This window comes from Bos indicus x Bos taurus, chromosome X (assembly GCF_003369695.1).
Source record: "Bos indicus x Bos taurus breed Angus x Brahman F1 hybrid chromosome X, Bos_hybrid_MaternalHap_v2.0, whole genome shotgun sequence".
Classification (NCBI taxonomy): domain Eukaryota; kingdom Metazoa; phylum Chordata; class Mammalia; order Artiodactyla; family Bovidae; genus Bos; species Bos indicus x Bos taurus.
This window is the reverse complement of record NC_040105.1, coordinates 95,156,209-95,170,742: the sequence shown is the minus strand read 5'-3', so window position 1 is coordinate 95,170,742 and position 14,534 is coordinate 95,156,209. Positions and strand designations below refer to the sequence as shown.

General features: G+C 39.4%; 1 protein-coding gene across 1 annotated transcript in view; it reads right to left on the bottom strand.

The window, feature by feature from the left end:
* LOC113886865 (protein BHLHb9-like) overlaps positions 1 to 14,534 on the bottom strand; it is a 107,553-nt gene that overhangs the window by 88,374 nt on the left and 4,645 nt on the right. The gene's annotated exons all lie outside the window — the stretch shown is intronic.

Genomic DNA, 14,534 nt, shown 5'->3' with positions numbered 1-14,534 from the left:
TCAGACTCTTTGAGACCCCATGGACTGTAGCCTACCAGGCTCCTCCGTCCATGGGATTTTTTAGGCAAGAGTACTGGAGTGGGTTGCCACTTCCTTCTCCAGGGAATCTTCCCAACCCAGGGATCAAACCCAGGTCTCCTGCATTGCAGGAAGACAATTTACCGTCTGAGCCACAAGGGAAACCTCTTAGAAGGCAGAAACCTCTTGGAAAGGCAGAAGAACCAGAGATCAAATTGCCAACATTTGTTGGATCATCAAAAAAGCAAGAGAGTTCCAGAAAAACATCTACTTCTGTTTTACTGGCTAGGCCAAAGCCTTTGACTGTGCAGATCATAACAAACTGTGGAAAATTTTTAAAGAGATGGGAATACCAGACCACCTTACCTGCCTCCTGAGAAATCTGCATGCAGGTCAAGAAGCAACAGTTAGAACCAGTCACGGAACAGCAGACTGGTTCCAAATTGGGAAATGAGTATGTCACGGCTGTATACTGTCACCCTGCTTATTTAACTGATATGCAGAGTACATCATGAGAAATGCCAGGCTGGATGAAGTACAAGCTGGATACAAGACTGCCTGGAGTAATATCAATAACCTCAGATATGCAGATGCCACCACCTTTATGGCAGAAAGCAAAGAGGAACCGAAGAGCCTCTTGATGAAAGTGAAAAAGGAGAGTAAAAAAGCTGGCATAAAACTCAGCATTCAAAAAGCGAAGATCATGGCATCAAGTCCCATCACTTCATGGCAAATAGATGGGGAAACAATGGAAAGATTGACAGACTTTATTTTCTTGAGCTCTAAAATCACTGCAGATGGTGACTGCAGCCATGAAATTAAAAGACGCTTGCTCCTTGGAAGAAAAGCTATCACAAACCTAGATAGCATATTAAAAAGCAGAGACATTACTTTGCTGACAAAAATCCATCTAGTCAAAGCTATGGTTTTTCCAGTAGTCATGTATGGATGTGAGAGATTGACCATAAAGAAGGCTGAGTGCCGAAGAATAGATGTTTTTGTACTGTGGTGTTACAGAAGACTCTTGAGAGTCCCTTGGACTGCAAGGAAATCAAACCAGGCAATTCTAAAGGAAATCAGTCCTGAATATTCGTTGGAAGGATTGATGCTGAAGCTGAAGCTCCAATACTTTGGCCACCTGATGTGAAGAACTGACTCATTTGAAAAGACCCTCATGCTGGGTAAGATTGAAGCAGGAGGAGAAGGGGACAACAGAGGATGAGATGGTTGGATCGCATCACCAACTCGATGGACATGAGTTTGAACAAGCTCCAGGAGTTGGTGATGGACGGGGAAGCCTGGCCTGCTGCAGTCCATGGAGTCTCAAAGAGTCGGACATGACTGAGTGACTGAACAGAACTGAACTGATTTGTGCATGTTGCTAACAACACTTCTAGCAATAAGTTCTTAAATATAGAAAGCATGATCCATGGAAGAAAAACCTGTGATGTAGGACTTTATTAAAATTAAAAACTTTTCCCTGAAAAAATTTTTTAAGATAATGATAAACCAAACCAGGGACTGGGAATAAATCTCTTTAAAATACATATATAATAAAGGACTGATATCTAAAATATTCAAGAAATTCCTAAAACAATAAAAAAATAAACATCCATTTTAAACGGGCAAAAAGTCTGATTAGACACCCATTGTATTTTAATGACTCTAAAGTTGATTTTACAAACTGAGGACAAGAGACCAAATATTATGACAAAAGATGCTCCAATTGTTCTTATCACTCAGGAAATTAACAGGGTTTTGGGACCTGTGAGCTAGGAACCATGGATGAAGACCAAATATACATGAGAAATAGATTTTGATCATCTTAATAACAAATATATCACAGATCCTTTATAGAAAAACAGTAAAAAATGTTAAAAAATATAGCATATTACTAGAACCTCATTCAATCACTAATAACCATCCAGTCCATTATCAAATCTTAAGAAAATGTCCCCCAGTGCAAGGTCACTCAGGTTTGCAGGCTTCTATTCAATCCTGTCAGGTTCCAAAAGCAGAAGTGGTATCAGCAATATACAGGTAAACCATTTCAGGCATTCAGCATAATTGAGCCGAGAGACAAAAGAGATCTTTTGCTCTGGGCCTCTTTTGAGATGCTCATGTAATACTGAATTTCTCTGATTACATAACCCATTTATTCATTTTCTAACCCTCAGTTACTAATATTTTTCATTCTCTTCACTGAAACCCAAACTTTTCCATCTTTGGAAAGGATGTTAGGTTCAGTCACTGTACTAGTATAAATGGTAGGCAGCAATACTAGTCTAGCAAGTCCTACTCCCTCAGTTCACTTTTAGTCAGATAAAGTAGGGCTACACATGAGCAGAAGTTACATAGGTGAGCTATCAATAGGCAGTATAGCTGTATTCACTGTTAACCCTAATTTTACTAGATTGGGTGAAGGCATATCCTCCTAATATCCTTAGGAATTCTGACAAAAGGCAAACATTTTCTTGCTTAGGAATCTTCCCTGTTTCAGGCCCTTGTAGTTGCAGCCCTGGTCCTGAAACCATTGTAATAAGTAGTGCAGAAAAGAAGAAGGTGAGGTGATATGGAGAAGAGAGAATACCAGTATTTTCCCTACTCCCTATTCCCTGGATCCACCAGAAAAAAACACAAATCTATCCTGTGGGAACATTCTTTTAGCCCCACTCATATTCAAGTTGAGAATGAGTACATACTTGAAAAGGGACATAAGCCAGCCCTTCATGCCTTTACCCAGCCCCCACCCACACATTTTAAATAACCAATATTTTAATAGCCCATTTCAATTCTCTATCAAACTGTGACTCTAAAGAGGTTATTTTTTTTCTTACCATTGATGGACATCATGTGATGTAAAGTCTGTATGTTCCTTCATCTAAAGAAGTGATGCTCAACTGTCCAAACTTGTGCAACATCTTTTCTTATAGTACTTTGAGCATTTGCCATCTACCACTGGGTAGGCAAAACCCAGTAAAGAGTCAATATCTAGTCCCGCATTCCTATCAAGACTCATTTGTAGCCCGCAGGGCTACCAGCATTAGTCTGACTATAATTAGTCTGTCAACTATAATCAGGGCCTCCCCCCACCCCCAGTGAATCTGCCACATAGCCATCTGCAGTCTGTCTCTTTTGCTGGCATACAGAGCAGTTCTCATTGGCATTGCCTCAGGTGGTGTAAGAGAAATATATCTGGATTCAGCCCATCTTTGCCTTGCTGCCCTTCCCCCATGTCCACTCATTTCATGGACCCAGGCGGCAAACTCAAGGAAGCACACCAAAAGGTCTACTTGGTGGTTCCAATCACCTTCTGAACCTTGGAAGGGGGTTCTTCTGATGAGCATCAATATGTCCTACTTTAATGTACCCCCTTAAATTCCCAGTGATTTCCATGGAGCTGTGCCCTATATGGTCATCCCTTTAATAGTCCAGTTTTCCATTGCCTATCTACCTGACCATATGGCCAGGCCATGGGTTACTGCCCAAGTTTAGGTAAAAACCCAAACATAAGGGCTTTTGCCATTTCTCAATTCCAGCACTGCTAGGAAAACGGCATGCAATTCAGCACACCAGGCTGATCTATTTTTACCTTCTTCAATCAGGAGTGCTGGCCTCCCAAACACTTCTAAAATATTATCCATTTCCCATGAAACTGGCCATCCACAAGTTGAGCGCTTTGTTGGTCAGTTAAGGGCTCTTTATATGGCACTGTACACATTACAACAGAATCCAGCAGCACCTTACAGTTTCAGAGTCAGCCCTTAATGAAAAGAGGCCCCCTGCTCTCAGGAGTACCTCATCCTTGCATCACTCATGCAGCTTGTTCTTTTACCAACCATTTTCATTTTACTGTGGAACTCCTCTGGGTACTGCCAGTCCCATTATCCTAGACATTATGGCTATTTCAAGTTTCAAGATCACTTTATGCCCTTCAGTCAGTCATAAGGGTAAGCTTCAATTCATCTGATTGCAAGGTAGTAAAATGCCCCTCAAATGGAAATCTTCTAGTCCAAAGTGCCAGTAATTGTCGCTGTGAGGCTCACAGACTCTTGCCATAAGCCCCAGTCAGGAAGGAAATGGCAACCTATTCCAGGATTCTTGCCTGGGAAATCCTATGGACAGAGGAACCTGGTGAACTATAGTCCATGGGGTTGCAAAAGTGTCAGACACAACTTATATGCCTCACATAGGGCTAATACACAGCCTACCAACACCTCAGCCTCTATTCTACACTGTTTTGGCTCAGGCAATCTTACTGGTTCCCATTTAGCATGGCCGATTAACACTGCTTGAAGGGTGGATTTACCTGCCTCCTGTTTTACACTACTAGGTATGGGAAATATTCATCAGTCAGATACAATGTCCATCCCCATAATACAATCAAGTAAAAAGGGGAAAAAAAAGATGCAATCACTTCACATGAAACCTGTTAAAATATATCAGTTCTCCTACAAACTTTTACCTTAACTTCATCAACCCTTACTAGCCTCCATTAGGACTTCATCAATGGGTTTTGGTTTTACAATACTATGTAAGGGAAGCGTTCCCCCAGTCAGACATAATTTCCGTTCCTAAAAAAGATTTGGGTAACATTCCAACTTTCATAATTTAATTAACCCTTACACTTATATGTTCTCTAAATTTAACTGCAGCCTGAGTCAAGGTTTCATCAATGGATTTTGGTACCAGTTTGTAGACTCCTGTATCAAGGAGTCTTGGAATCTTTTCTCCACCATCTGACTATTTTATCCAAGCTTATGCAAAAGACTTTAGATCCTTAGCAAGAGCCAAGGGACTCTATAAGTCATAAAGTCTTATATATAAGACATATAAAATGTTATATGTCTTAAATCTTATATGAGATTTGTCCATCTTATATTGATTGTCTTACTATTGCCCTAAGTGATTGGTCAGATTTCTCATTGTAATTTCTGTTTTCTGGCTTTCAAATTTTCTCAAAATTGTGGTAAACAGAGCTGACTTATCTGGGGCTATTTAATGCTGGGGGGTCAGTAAGTCCATTGGTAGTGCTGTATTAAAATCTCTGTCATTCCACTCCTTAATTACTATCTAAAGATTTCTATTCTGCTAGGATGAGTTCCATGAATCTTGCTTCTTCGCTCCACTCCTATCTTATTCCTTAACTGTTTAAAATTTCTCCCCTGATAAAATCATTCTCTTGATTCTCTTCTCTGCCTTCTCCATTCTCTTGTTAATAACTTAATATTTTTACTAGCATCAATAAGACCATGAGAAGAAGCTGAGACAGTAAATTTCATAAGGCTTTTTGAACTGTCCCTCAGTTTTGTGGCAGTAAGGTTACAATAGAGTATCCATACAAAAGGAGCACTTTAACATAGCATCTACCAAGACTGGGTAACAAGTATATTCATTGGGTGAATATCCTGGTATTCATAAAGCCAGTCCCACAAGGTTTGCATACAAAACATATCAGCTGCTTCATCTGGGGTAATCCAGTTTCCATTCATACAGAAAGATGGGCAGTCCTCTTCTCAGGGTAAACAGACCTTACAGTGACTTTTATCCCATCTACCAGGCTAGTTGTTCCTTCAGGAATAACTTCCTGTGTGTCTGGATCACATATAGCCATCTGTGATTGTTCTATAGTGATCTGTGTGTCCTGTGCCAACCCAAACATGCTCTTTCATTCTGCGGCATTCAAAACCAAAGACACAGCTCCTAAATTAGTCGCTCTCACAATACTTTTCAGTAAAGGTTCCTCAGGAGACTGATGATATTGATCTACAAAATAAAACAACTCCTTCACACTAATGTCCCCTGGTTTCAACAGTGTTTTGGTTTTGCCCTCCCCCTACAATGACTACCTTCCTAGTAACTAGAGGTTTTAGAGGTACTTTCTGTTGCCTCTGCATAATTTCTACCTTGGGGTGGAGGCAGCTGTGAGGCTAGTGACTGAAGATCAGACTCACTGAAATCTGAGCTTGGTCTAACATCAGGGTCTGATCTAACACTCTCTTTTACTTTAGCTATTAACAGATAATTACCAAGATTGTATATTTACCTTTTTTCTTATTAGTCTGCACTTCCTTATTCATCTAGTGAGACAACTCCCCAGGAGTTGGATCTGATGAAATAAAATTCTAATTTTATGGCAAGGCAAGAAAATGTAAACATAAAATTTTTCTCTGACCATTTGGGCCTCCTCCCTTCCCTTTAGTGTGTATTGTGCATCTGCACTAATCAGATCTCTCTAGGATATAACCTTCCTTCTTAACCTTGTAAGGAGTCATGGTGACCCACTCACTACTCACTTTGTACTTGCAGACCTGGATTGTATCAATATGTCAGTTGACATATAATCCTTTGTCTCAAAAACTATACAACTGTGCTTTGACCTCTAACAAATGGGACAGTCTTCAGAACTTTCTGAAAATCTGCCTCCATAGTTATAATCCTCAGGTTGCTTCTGAAAGTCTGCCACCATAGTTATAATCCTCAGGTTGCTTCTGAAAGTCTGCCTCCATAGTTATAATCCTCAGGTTGCATAAATAAAATTTTCATGCCTTTCTTAGATTGACTACTAATTTCTCATCAACAGATCCATCCCTAAATTTCATTGGCAACTTTTACCCTTCGTATCAGACTATAGCACAGCTGTTGCTCGATACCATGTATGATCACGAATCAAAGGTTCCTCATCCCCCACCTTTTCATCCTTTCTTTTCCCAAACTACATGTTTACGTGAGCCAGGGCTTTCTAACAAATCCCACTTCTCTGATACTAACTAAAGTAGTTCTGAACCCATTTCCAATGTGTATGTGTCAGAAGGTGGGGAGGGGGAGGTGGTTTCCTATACCAACAAGTAATTCTCAAATGTCAGCAAGGTGTCCTACAAGTAAACTTAATTATGATACTATCTATCCAGAGATAGCATCAGATTCCACAGGTTAGGGACCCAGTCCCATAAGACTGCCTTCACTTCAAATGTCAATTTCAAGCCAAGGTTGTTACCTGTACTTATGACCAACTGGCTATAAATCAAAGGTTCCTATGGCCTCCTCCTTGGTTTTAATTAATTTTCTAGAGTGACCTACAGAATTCAGAGAAACACTTTACCTACCAGATTACTAGTTTATTATCAAAGGATGTAATTCAGAAACAGCCAGCTGGATTACATAGGACAAGGTATGGGGAATGGGTGCAGAGCTTCCATGCTCTCTTGTAGTGCTCCACTCTCCCAGAATCTTCATGTGTTCTCCAAGTCTGAAGCTCTCCAAATCCCATCCTTTTGGGTGTTTATCGAGGCTTCATTACATGGGCATAATTGATTAAATCATTGGCTACTGGTGGTTGATTCAACTTCTACATTCTCTCCCTTCCCAGGAAGTAATAGGAGGGGTTTGGACTGAATATTACAACTTCTAATCACAGGGTTGGTTCCTCTGGCAATGGGTCACTATCTCTGGTGCTTTCCAAAAGTCATCTCATTAACATAAACCTAGTTGTGGTGGAAAAAGGCAGGGAAGCCTGGCATCCTGCAGTCCATGGGGTCCCAAAGAGTCAGACACAACTTAGCAACTGAACAACAAATGAATAACAAAACATGTATTTCACCATAATGGCTCTGAAGTGGATTTCAGGAACTGAGGATAAGAGACCAAACATTATCACAAAAGGTGTTCTCATTGCTCTTTTCCAGGAAATTTCAAGGGTTTCAGGAGCTGTGAGCCAGGGACAGTAGATGGAGACCAAATATATATGAGAAACATATCTTGGTCATCTGAATGACCAATTATATTCCTTATAAATCACAATACCACACAAAGCTTACTACAGTAACTGCAGCAATCTCAACAGTATGGTACTGGCATAAAGATAGAAACACAAATCAGTGAAACAGAATAAAGAGCCAAGAAATAATCCCTTGCATATATGTGGCCAAATGAGTTTTGACAAGGGTACCAAAACCATTCAATGGGGAATGAACATTCTTTTCAAGAAATGGTGTTGGGAAAACTGGATACCCACATGTGAAAGAATGGATTTGGAGCTTTATCTCATACCACATGTGAGGGTGAAAGTGTTAGTCACTCAGTCGTGTCTGTCCACCAGGCTCCTCTGTCCATGGAATTCTCCAGGCAAGAATACTGGACTGGGTAGCCATTCCCCTCTCCAGGGGCTCTTCCTGAGCCAGGGATCAAACCCAGGTCTCTCACAGTGCAGGCAGATGGTTCAACATCTGAGCCACCAGGGAAGCCCCATACCACGTACTAAAATTAATTCAAAGTGGATCAATGACCAACTCAAGAGCTAAAACGTTGAAACTCTTAGAAGAAAATATAGGGAAGAACTTAATGACATTGAGTTTGGCAATGATTTCTTGGATAGAACACCAAAACATAAGAAAAAATAAACTGGACTTTGTCAAAATTAAAGGCTTAGGTGTATCAAAAGATCCTTTCGAGACAGTGAAGAGGCAAGCCATAGAATGGGATAAAATACTTGCAAATCATATATATAATAAGGGGTTAATATCAAGAATATTTAAAGGACTCCTAAAAGTCAACAACAATAACAAAACAGACCAAACATCCCTATTTTTAAGAGTTTATTTTTAAGGGCAAAGTGAAGTGAAAGTGAAAGTTGCTCAGTCGTGTCCGACTCTGCAATCCCGTGGACTACACAGTCTATGGAATTCTCCAGGCCAGAATACTGGAGTGCATAGCCTTTCCTTTCTCCAGGGGATCTTCCCAACCCAGGGATCAAGCCCAGGTCTCCCGCATTGCAGGCGGACTCTTTACCAGCTGAGCCACAAGGGAAGCCCAAGAATACTGGATTGGGTAGCCTATGCCTTCTCCAGCAGATCTTTCCCACCCAGGAATCAAACCGGGGTCTCCTGCACTGCAGGCAGATTCTTTACCAACTGAGCTATGAAGGAAGCCCTCATTAAGGGCAAAGGCCTCAAATAGACTTTTTTTTCAAAGATATGCAAATAGCCCAATAAGCACATGAAAAGACGCACAACATCACTGGTCATTAGGGAAATACAAAGCAAAACCACAAGATACCACTTCATACACATTAAGATGGGTACTATACAGAAAAATAACAAATGCTGGCAAGGATGTGGAGAAATTGATACCCATGTGCATTGCTGATGAGAATGAAAAATGATGTAGCCACTGTGGAAAACAGTATGTGAGTTCTTCAAAAAAATTAAACACAGAATTACCATATGATGTATCAATTCCACTTCTAGTTATTTAACCAAAATAACTGAAAGCAAAGACTGAATCAGATATTTGTGCCACCAATGTTCTTAGCATTATTCACAGCAGCCAAAAATTGGAAACAACCAAAATGTCCATTGACAGATGAATGGATAAACAAAATGTGGTATATACCAGCAACGAACTATTATTCAGCTGTAAAAAGAAATAAAATTTTGATACATGCTACAAGGATAAACTTTGAAAATATATGAAGCAGCCAGACACAAATAATAAATATTGTATGATTTGTTCACCTACTGCACCATGATACCCCCCACCTTCCTCCCCTCTGGAAACCATAAGTTTGCTCTCTGTAAGTCTGTTTATGTTTTCTAGTTTTTGTTGTTTTTTTTTTTTTTTCCCATCTGCACAGATTATGGGATTTCAGTTCCCAACCAGGAATTTAACCTGGGCCATATCAGTGAAAGCCCAGAATCCTAATCACTAGGGTAGCAGAGAACTCCCTCTGTTTCCGTTTTGTTTCTTTTGTCTTTTAGACTCCACATATAAGTGAGCTCATATGGTACCTGTCTTTCTCTGACTTATTTCACCTAGCAAACCATCAGCAAAATGAAAGAACAAGATATGGAATAGGAGAAAATAATTGTAAATGATATATCTGATAAGGGGTTTATATCCAAATTATTAAAAAATCACATAATTCAATATGAAAAGAAAAATGAACAATCAGATTAAAAACGGGCACAGAACCTGAATGGACATTTCTCTAAAGGACATACAAAAGGCCAATCGACACATGAGAAGATGCTCAACATCACTAATCATCAGGGAAATGCAAATTTAAACCACAATGTGATATTACCTCATACCTGTTAGAATGTCCGTTATCAAAAAGACAAGAAGTAACATGTTGGCAAGGATGTGGAAAAAAAGGGAACCCTTTTGCACCTGCTGGTGGGAATATAAACTGGTGCAGCCACTATGGAAAACAGTTGCTCAAAAAATCAAAAATAGAACTGGCATACCATCAAGCAACCCCACTTCTGATAATTTAACTGAAGAACACAACACTAACTTTAAAAGATATATGCACCCTATATTCACTGCGGCATTATTTACATTAACCAAAATTTGGAAACAACCTAGATGTCCATCAACAGATGAATGGAAAAAGAAGATACACACACACACACACACACACACACACACACAGATTACTCAGCCTTAAAAAAGAATGAAATTGACAGAAAACAGCAAAATTCTGTAAAGCAATTATCCTTCAGTAAAAAATAAATTAATTTAAAAAAAGAATGAAATCGTGCCATTTGTCACAACATGGATAAATTTATACTGTATTTTAAAAGCCAAATGCATAAACTATAACTAAAAATCTGTACTAATGGACATATGTATAAAGATCTAATTTGTGACAATAACATAAAGAGGGAAATTGAGCAGTAAGGGCAGACTTTTACTCTTGAAACTAAGCTGATATTAATTCAAACTTGGGTGTTACGTAATTAAGACATGGTACACTGGGCTTCCCTGGTAGCTTAGGCAGTAAAGAATTTGCCTGAACTGCAGGAGACCTGGGTTCGATCCTTGGTCGGAAGATTCCCTGGAGAAGGGAACTGCAATCCACTCCAGTATTCTTGCGTGGAGAATACTGGACATGGACAGAGGAGCCTGGTGCGCTACAGTCCATAGGGTCCCAAACAGTCAGACATGGCTGAGCAACTAACACACACACTAGAGAAACTGCCAAATTGTTTTGTATGTTGGCTGCAACTTTTTACATTTCCACCAGCAGGTTCGAGGGTTCCAAACTTTTTACATCCTTGCCAACACTATTATCCATTTTTTAAAGAATTATAGCCATCCAGTGGGTGTGAAATGCTTTCACTGTGGTTTTGATTTGCAATTCTCTAAAGATGTTGGGCATATTTTCATGTGTTTATTGGACATTTACATATCTTCTTTGAAAACATGTCTAATCAAATCCTTTGCCATTTTAAATGCTTTTTATTTGTCTTTATTGGGTGGCAAGAGTTCATTATATATTCTGGATACAAGTTCCATATCATATATATGATTTGCAAGTATTTTCTCCTATCCTATGAGTTGTCTTTCTAATTTACCAATGGCATCATTTGAAGCATGTTGCTAATTTTAAAGCCAAACTAAATAAGTTTCATGGTTTTGCTCTGAGAAGTGTTTAAGGAAAATACTTCTTATTCATTATATTATTCATCAAATCCTGTTACTGATGTAGTGGAGTCAACACTTAAGTTACTCAAGATATCCATGTCACTGGTTTATTAAATCATTGTAACTCTTAGGATATTCTGGTAGATTGAGCTCTGGGGACAAAGATGCCAGAACAAAGCTATTTCAGGGAAGTTTGATTAACCAAAAATGATTTTTTGCTTCAATCACAATAGAAACTTATATGTATATGCTTTAAGTTATGACTGGTAAAAAAAAAAAAAAAGCTGATATGTTACAGTTCCTATAATAAAAAGGCTGACTTCATTTTTTTAACTTTGACTACTTGATAGGTTTTAAGCCTCACCCCTCCCTCTCCTCTGCTCCACATATGAATAAGTTGATATCTTCCCCCTCTGCCCCACATCTGGGCAAGCTAATCAGAAAGCCAAGGTGCTCCCTCCTTAGGCACTGGCAAAAGTTCAAACCATCTGCAGGACCCTCAATCTGAACCCATCTCTTAGCTACCATAAAACCCAAAGGTCATATTCTTGTCCTATTCTCTTAAGCCATTTTCAGACCTGCCTGGGAGCTACCCTGCTCTGCCCAGAAAGCCTCATTATTGAGTAATAACTTTTTATACTGTCTTGGTGTGTATACATGTGTGACATTATCAATACCAGCATCTGAACAAAATCTAGAGTGATAATGTATTTCATCTCTTAGGGGTGGCCACAACAGTCCCCAAAAAGAAAATATTTTTTTCCTGTACAATGGAGCCATGTTTCTTGCAGAATGAAGAGAGAGAGGGAATTAATTGTGTTGTTCATCTAGGCTATCTTTGGGAATTTTAATATTATATTTTGAAACTTTACTACATATATAATAACATTAATGGATTTATGTAAATCATAAAAGTTCCTACCACTGTTCTTGGTATACCAGAAAAATCACATTACTTTAACAGGAATCTCAAATGGAAAAGGTACAACCTTTGAGTCATTTCCTTTGGTTTTTTATCCACTTAAGATTTATATACCAAGGGATGACAGCAACAGAAGTTTTTGTTTTTCATATCAGACTGGTTTTGACTCAGAAGAAATAATCTGTTATGAAAACTGAAGGATGAGTGTGCCTCTTCTCTAAAAGCTTTTTTGTGCTTGATCACTGGTTCACTGAGGGAAGAACTGTTAGTTGTGGACCAGGATTTCTCACCTAAGGTGTTTCAGAGAACCTGAAGTACCCTGTAGGTTGAATGCAGGTCAGGTAGTGGCATATAATGCAGATAGTGGAAAGATCATGAAGGATATTGTGCCTTGAAAGCCTTGCTAGGGAATCTGGTGATATGTAGATGGACTTCCTCTGAAAGTCCCTCTTTTAAAATTAAGGGCACAGCAAAGGGTCAGTAGATGCTAATGATCCAGTTGTGTTGTAGGAAGAGTTCTTGTTTTACTTAATGACAGGGAAGATGAGAAATCTACACTGAGTTTTACCCCCAGCCAGCAACATACTGAGATAAGTAGTATCTGTATCAGCTCTGATACTACATGGGTTTGCTTGAATTATTTTTCCAGGAAAGGAGATGAAACAAGAGACGAGCAATGAACAATTTGGAAACTGATTCTGCCTTCCATAATTCCCACCCAAGGAGAAACCATCAGCTTCTTCCTTTGATACACCTATACACCCTACACTCACCCTTCTCTTTAGCTGATGGAAAATTCTACACCTATCAACTGTTTTAAGTGTGTGCTCCATAGAGCATTTGAGACACAGAATACTTCCAAAGGGTCTGGTCCAACAGTTCTGTGAAGATCCCCAATTCTGAAGGCAGCACCCACAGATGGAACTCCATGCTATGGGAGTTCTGTGAATTAAAAACAAGTTATAAAGAACTTCAAATATCATCTACTGTATGTTGCAAAAAGCCAGCCTGCATTTTTTCACCCTTAATGCACATATGTGGCTGTCCTTCATTTCAACTCCTAGATATACAGAAGATAGATTCAGATTTGACCTTAATAGAAATTAAAGATAATTGCTAAAACTAGGGGCACATGACATCTTGTAGAGATTTTTCAGTTTAAGCCTTCCCCTCAAACACATAAAAAGTAAGGAGAGAGAGAAAATTCAATAGGAAGACCAGTATTTGTACACTGCATTTTCCAATACTCAATTTTCCAATGCTGGCAGTTAAGGAAAGATGATAACAGCAAAGGAGATAAAAGGTAGGAGAGGCAAAGGGACCCGAGATCCCAATCTAAACTCTGGCATTCTATGCCACAAACTCTTAACCAGAACCTAGGTTCTGTTAGGTATAAACAGGAGGAGCTGAGGTAGTATGGACAACATGGCTTCAGCTCTGTAAACTGTACAAATAAATAAAATAGTGGGATGAGGGGAATTAATTTCTTCCTAACCACACACTCCTAAAGGACTTTGGTACCCTGTGGCTGTCTCATAGAGCTGAGCTCTGATCAAAAGGGATCAGCACAAACAGGGCACTGTCATCAAGCATAGGTGTAAATCACCAAGTCCAAAGCATTGGTCAGCAAATAAAAGCAAATATGAGAACAGTCATAAAGATGGGGCAAATGAGATTATCCATGAAGCAATTTCTGTGGTTAGACCTTAGAAAGGCACTCCTCTGAGACCCAGGAATACAGGGGGAGGGAGCCTCAGATGAAGCAGTAAACTTGGTACCCCAAAGATGAGCACCTGAATGTTGAGGACACAATGAGACTGGGTCCTTTTAGAACCACACTAACATGGCTTTGCTAGTTGGGGATGAGAACCAGGAATTTTCTTGAAGGTTATAAATCTTCCTGATGAGATATCATATGTGAAAGGCTAAGCACAAGTTCTGAAACTCAGACTGGAATGAAAGCATCTGTGTAAAAAAAAAAAAAAAAATAGAAAGAAAGCATCTGTGTTCCTTTACTCCTAAAGTCTATGTCTTCACCCCTTTTCCCAGATCTGCCCAGATGTCAGCTAAGACACAGTCCTGTCTTCTTGTGTAGGGTGATTCTCCTTCTTGAACATGTTGAAACTAAAGGATCTGTCAACATAAACTTGTTGTTTGTACCCTGCTA